Raw genomic sequence first — 6,754 nt, 5'->3', positions numbered from 1 at the left:
CTTCGTAACCGCAGTCAGTGTCTGACCAACACATTTCACATAGACGTGAGTCAGCACACTGTCTATTAAATTGTGTTTCTCACTCTCCCTTAGCGTACATCTAGGTCGAAGTTCAAGTTTCACAGCTGACGCACCTTTGTCATAACTCATAATACAAGTAACGTAAAAGCGTAACTCAGCGGTCTCCTTGAAATGTAAAAATACCTACGTCTGGGAGGAGCGTTAGGGTTAGTACATACGTAGGTACTGCGTACGGCGTGGCTAAGTAGTTTTGTCTCCCCAAGATTACTAAGCGGCCGTGTAAATCGTATGTATGTGTGCGTGCGTCGATTCGGACGCTCTAGCATGAAGTTAAAGTATTGTTCTATTTGTATTGTGCCTTTGCCGTATGCTCAAAACACACTTGCACTCACACTCACACACACACACATATTTTTGGCTATTTAGAGTTGCCAGCCATAGATGTAACAAGAAGAAATATGCAAGGCTAATAACAATATCTTCCATATAAAATATGATTCAATTTATAAAGAATTGTTTGTTTCAACTTCAATTAAAACAACGGTCATATACACCTACGTCAAAGTTATATTCAGAGGAATTAAGGAAATTTAATAAGTTCCGTGAATTTAAGTTCAATAACTATCTCTTTAAATGAATCAATGAGGAAATGAAGTATTGTTCGTTGAAATCACACTAATATTAAAGTCAACAGTTTACGTTACTTGAATATTGTATCGGTGTTATTGTTTTTCCTTTAAGTAATAAATTATTTTGCGGTTTTAGCAATGAATTTACTTTGAATATCGAAAATTCACTCCAGTTATCACCGTTTAACTATATATAGGTATATATATATATATATATATATAATATATACAGTTCTTTTAATATTAAATAATATAGTGTCTTATACAATTTTGTGTCGGATAGTTGCTGTCCTTTTTAGAGTACTTAACATCTTACGTCTCAAGGTGATGAGCGCGATTATATTGCCGCTCCGAATTTTTGGGTTTTTCAAGAATCCTGAGCGGCACTGCATTGTAATGGGCAAGGCGTATCAATAACCATATGTTGAACGTCCTGCTCGTCTTGTTCCTTATTTTCATAAAAAAAAAGGTGAAACGATATAATATTATGTTTTAATAACAACAAGAATGCTCAATTGATTAATTCGTAAAGTCTGGGGATACGTTTTAAATAAAAAAAAAAAGTGGCCAGTGAAAAGTTGTTAGCAATAACGTATATTTAGATTATAAGTAGATAGTATAAAACAGGAACTTTTGTTAGGTGCCAATACCTCAAACGTGGTGCTGTATAATATAACATATTGTCACATTAACAGACAAACGGGTTCCCGGCCGACGGATACCTCACGATAAAAAGTTGTTCAAGGGACGCTCCAAGCGATGATATCTGCTCACATTGCATGAGCTGAGAGGGCTGATAGCGAGATATAGGCGGCACAATTTACTTAACAGACAGACGCTACCTCCTAATAAGATATGTGTAGTCAAATAAGATATCCATACATTCTTTAAATTTTTTTAATGAAAATAAGAGACGAGACGTTCAGCTGATGGTAATTGATTCGCATTACCCATTACAATCCAGTGTCGCTCAGGATTCTTGAAAAACTCAAAAATTATGGGCGGCACTACAATTGCGCCCGTCACTTTAAGACATAAAATGTTAAGTTACATTTGCCCAGTGATTTCCCTAGCTACGGTGCCCTTCAGACTGAAACACGTTAATTTTTAAACATTATTATTGCTTCACGGCAGAAATAGGTGCCGTTTTGGTTCTCATAATAACTTGATTTGCAGATTCTAGATATAACCGATGACAGAGTCAGCTAGGGCCATGTGCAGGAGTCGTAATGTGTCGTATGGTAATTTGAGTATACTTAAGTTGCTCAAGATTAATCTTAGTGGTTATTTGAATTTGAGTATGCCTAGTTTGCTCAAGATTTATCTTAGTTTTGAGCAAAAATTTGCTATATGTGTGCCCCAGGTCTGCCATCTATTATTAGGCCTATATACATTTGAGTTTGCACTTTTTTTTTCGATTTAAATTGTAAGTTAAAATGGATGTAGTATGTTTTCTTTAAGAGCCACACATACACACATACATACACACATGCCATCACGAACTTTTCTGTAGACAGCGTTTTCGTTCAAAGCTCCCAGACGGCTTTTTTTTTCTGACATCTCCAATAACTTTTGTTAATATGTATATACAAAAATGTAAACAAAACTTAACAAATGATATACTCCAACCTTCACCGAGAACCACGTTATCCATTGGTGAAAACAGCTTGAAGATAGGTGCTGTAGTTTTTGAGTTCATCGCGACATACAAACAGACGCGGCGGAGGACTTTGTTTTATAATATGTAGTCAAGTTAATTGAAACTTGTTAAATTTTCGATTTAAATGAATGAGGACATAGTGTAAAGTAATTTTTAGTCATCAATTACTTTGATTTATTTTATCCTTTAAATACGACTCGTACGCCCTGGTCACTACCCGCCCTTACCCTATGAGCAAGGTCACTCTCACGCATTGACGCCCTAAACCGAATTGTTAAACTTAAAACAAAAAGTTAAACCTCTTAATAACTAAATGTTGTTGTCTTAGAAATGACTGCTAATTTGTGATGATGTATATAATATCGTTGATCCATCTAAACGATGGTGACACAGTGTAGAGAGAGATCACTTACCATTAGTAACTCGTACGACCATGTGTGTATTAGTTTAGTACATAAATGTAAAACAATTTATAAAATATAAAGTCTCCATTGGCTGCAATACAGTCCTTTAAATGTTGAGGCCAGTTATCAATAGAAACACGCACTCTTTCCATGGTAAAATTCTTTACTGCCAATCGTACGGGTTATTTTAGGGACTCCAAATAATCAGGGCGTTTAGAGCAAGCTGTACTCTCTAAAATTTACTATAAATCATCATCCACCGGATTAAGATCGGGACTAGATGACGGCCAGTCTTCAGCTCTGATGAAGTCCGAAACGTTCGTTTGCAACCAAGGCTGCGTAGACCGAGATTTATGATCCGGCGCAGAGTATTGCTGGAAGGACCATTCTTGGTTAATGATCATGGTGTTGTTAAGGGGCTTCACTGCCTTCTCAAGAATGGTATCTTGATAAACTTTTGCAGATGCTTTGATACCTTTTTCACAAAAGTATGGCTCAGTCACTCCTTCATAGCTAATACCCCACCAAACCATCACTGAAGTCGGATAGTGCCCACGTTGCACTCTGTCGACTAATTGGGAAGCTTCCAAGCTTTGAGTATCAATAATGTCATTTTGCTAGTTAAAATATTACTCAATTGTAAACAAAATCTCATCCGTGAACAATTTTTTTCTGTGACCTCCCGTTGCGTACCGCTTAAGTAGTTGTTTCGATTTAATTACCACCCTATTCTTTTTTTAATTATCAGTTAAGAAATGACCAGTACGTCTCTTATGGGCTGCAAGTCCTAAGTCATCTATTAAAATACGTGACATGGTTCTAGGTGCTACCTTCATCTCTCGAGATAAAATCTTTTGCTTTCAGACAGGATTTCTTCGAATGATTTCCCTTACTGTTTTGACCACCTTTTTTGACGAACACAACATGGATGGCCGGATCTTTTTCTGTCACAAATAGATGAGGTCTCATTGTACCTATTAATAGCCCGGTACACAAACATTTTACTAATACCAAGCATATGGAGAGTTTTAAAAAATGCATTTGCAAATGCACTTTTTGTAATGCAATCACATAGTGTGTGTTCGTTTTTCTTTATCACCCCACTCAATGTTAATATCGCAAAATATTGTTCAATGTATTGGTGCTAAGATGAGAATACTCAATAAACAATCATATAAAAATGGCAGATTCTAAATTCAAATGTAATGTTTTGTTTATTTTTAATTGTAAGAGCTTTCATGGCCAGACTATGTATACAAACTTGTCTTAACTTATAAAGTAATTAAAAATCACATTAAAATAGTTGCAAAGTTATTCTTATCTAATTAAGTTAATTAAATGAATCAAGTCGGACGAGTGAAAGTCAAACGATAACAACTTAGTGCAACTTAGTTCTATAACCTGTTCAACTCTCACTATTTACTTTAGTAATAAATAAAATATATTATAATTTTGTTTGCACCTGATATTCGCTGGTGGAATGTCGTTTGTACGGTTTAATGTGTTGTTGTCGAATCAAAACCGACGATCATAACTATTATATCTATACCTCTTTGTACTTTGTTTTATGTTTGTTTATTTGCATATTCCTACACGCTGTACTTTTGAAACACATTTGGATGGCTGACGCTCGCCAGCAATTGGATTATTCTCACCACCGTTCACACATATTCTAGCGCTCTACAAAGCACAGGTCTCAGGCCACATATGGAATATTACTGTCGTCTCTGGTCTGGCGCACTCCAGTATCAGCTCGATCCATTTGACTGAATTGAATCGGTAGATCACCTGGTGTTGCGTAGAGACGTCGCTTCATTGTGTGTCTTCTTTCGCATCCATCACGGGGAGTGTTCGGAAGACCTGTTTGAGCTGGTTTCTGTTGCCGTGGAACCTTCGCACTACAGTTATGACAAAATCACCTGGCTGTGTTGGCTTTCTCCACAGTGCGGTGGTCAAGGAACTTTCTTCCACGTACAATTTTGTGCAGTGTTTCCAGGATGATACGACATGGGTACCTTCGAAAAAAGCGCGAACACCATCCTTAAGGACCAGCAACGCTCCTGTGCGTCCTCTGGTGTAGCAAGATAATAAGGGCGGCGCGGCGGAGATACTTAAGGGTGCTTTATCTGCCAACGGCCTTGAGTGTCTGGGCGGAACGAAACCTTGTCCCCGCACCTACCGCGCTCCTCGATATATTTCGCGGAGCTGGCCGCGCTGCAATCTGCTATCGGGTCATCGTTGCGTACGGGCTGCTGTTGTCGAACTATCGATACTTTGCTTATCGATTGATGGTTTATTATAAGCCGGAAATATCTGTAGGACTATTGAATATGAGAGGTTCAATAATTATAGTATTGCTGTGTAGTATACTATCTATAGTATTGCTGTGTAGTATACTATCTATAGTATTGCTGTGTAGTATACTATCTATAGTATTGCTGTGTAGTATACTATCTATAGTATTGCTGTGTAGTATACTATCTATAGTATTGCTGTGTAGTATACTATCTATAGTATTGCTGTGTAGTATACTATCTATAGTATTGCTGTGTAGTATACTATCTATAGTATTGCTGTGTAGTATACTATCTATAGTATTGCTGTGTAGTATACTATCTATAGTATTGCTGTGTAGTATACTATCTATAGTATTGCTGTGTAGTATACTATCTATAGTATTGCTGTGTAGTATACTATCTATAGTATTGCTGTGTGTCGCAAATATCGATACTATGTACAGTGTGCAAAAAAGTTTTTGTTTCCATTTTAATTTTTCGTACGAAAACGAATAATATTTTTAATTTTTTTAAACGTCTGATGTATGTCTATTCTTAAATAACATCGGTGCATCAGCTTTAGATAGAACTTGTAGTTGTTATTCGATTTATATGGAAATAAAACAATAATATATATATATATATCTATATATAACTATATATATATATATATATATATATATATATATATATATATATATAGTTATATATAAATAAGTAACAATAAAAAATCGTATTTAATATATATGTATATTTATAACGTTATACGTATTTTTGTTTGAGGTTTATTTATTTGCCACAGTTAAAAAGTTATATTTTTACTATCTTTTATTTGTACTCTATTGCTATGATTGTCATCTATTAGAAATGTCTATTTCAAGAAGAATAGTCCAAATATAACAAAGATAAAAATATTAAAGAATACAATTACACGCGTTGTTATCCTAAATATTTTATTTGGACAAAAACTTATGAAATACCTAATAATAATAACTTTAGAGCTTAAAGACACCTGCAACTGTAACTGCGATAATATAGCTTAGTGTGTTAAAAGTTATAACAGTTAATATAAACTGTTACACTGAAAAAAACAATAACCATGTTAATATTAAATGCTATAAAGGAATAAATTTAATTATAATTTTTTAAGTTAATTGTGATCTGTGACATCTATTAACAATCAAATTCTCCTAATAATACACTCGATAAATTTGAAAATCTTCACTATAAATATTTCTTTTAAAGGACTTAATCTATCAATGTTAGGAAAAAGTAGAGCTTGAGCGAAGAACTTACAAGAAACTCAACGGCCACGGATTATCAACAATAAGCATTGAGGCATAGTTTTGTGTCACGTTATAAGTCAGATGAACCGTCTGCCAAGCCTTCACTCATTCCCATTTTTATTTATCGAATTCTAGTAGAAATCTAAACACATGATATAGGTCAAACAATGAAGGAAATCTTAAATATTCGATAAGTTATCAAGACAGTTAAGGAAGACCTTAGGTTCTCTTACAGCCATTCCCAATATTCAGTCTATCTCTTACTTGAGATAAAAATCGTAACTATCGTTGACATTTCTGTCCCAATAACTTGTCGACGGTAACTCACCTTTTCCGTACACCAATAACGTCTGTCAATGGGACGACATATAGCTTACCAGCGATAGAAGTTTGATTGAAAATTGCAATTCACGCGTCCCAATATAATGACTTATCGGGTATATTGAGAAAGCTTCAGATTAATAACAGCTTATTACTG

This window comes from Leptidea sinapis, chromosome 6 (genome assembly GCF_905404315.1).
Source record: "Leptidea sinapis chromosome 6, ilLepSina1.1, whole genome shotgun sequence".
Lineage (NCBI taxonomy): Eukaryota > Metazoa > Arthropoda > Insecta > Lepidoptera > Pieridae > Leptidea > Leptidea sinapis.
This window is presented reverse-complemented; position numbering follows the sequence as displayed.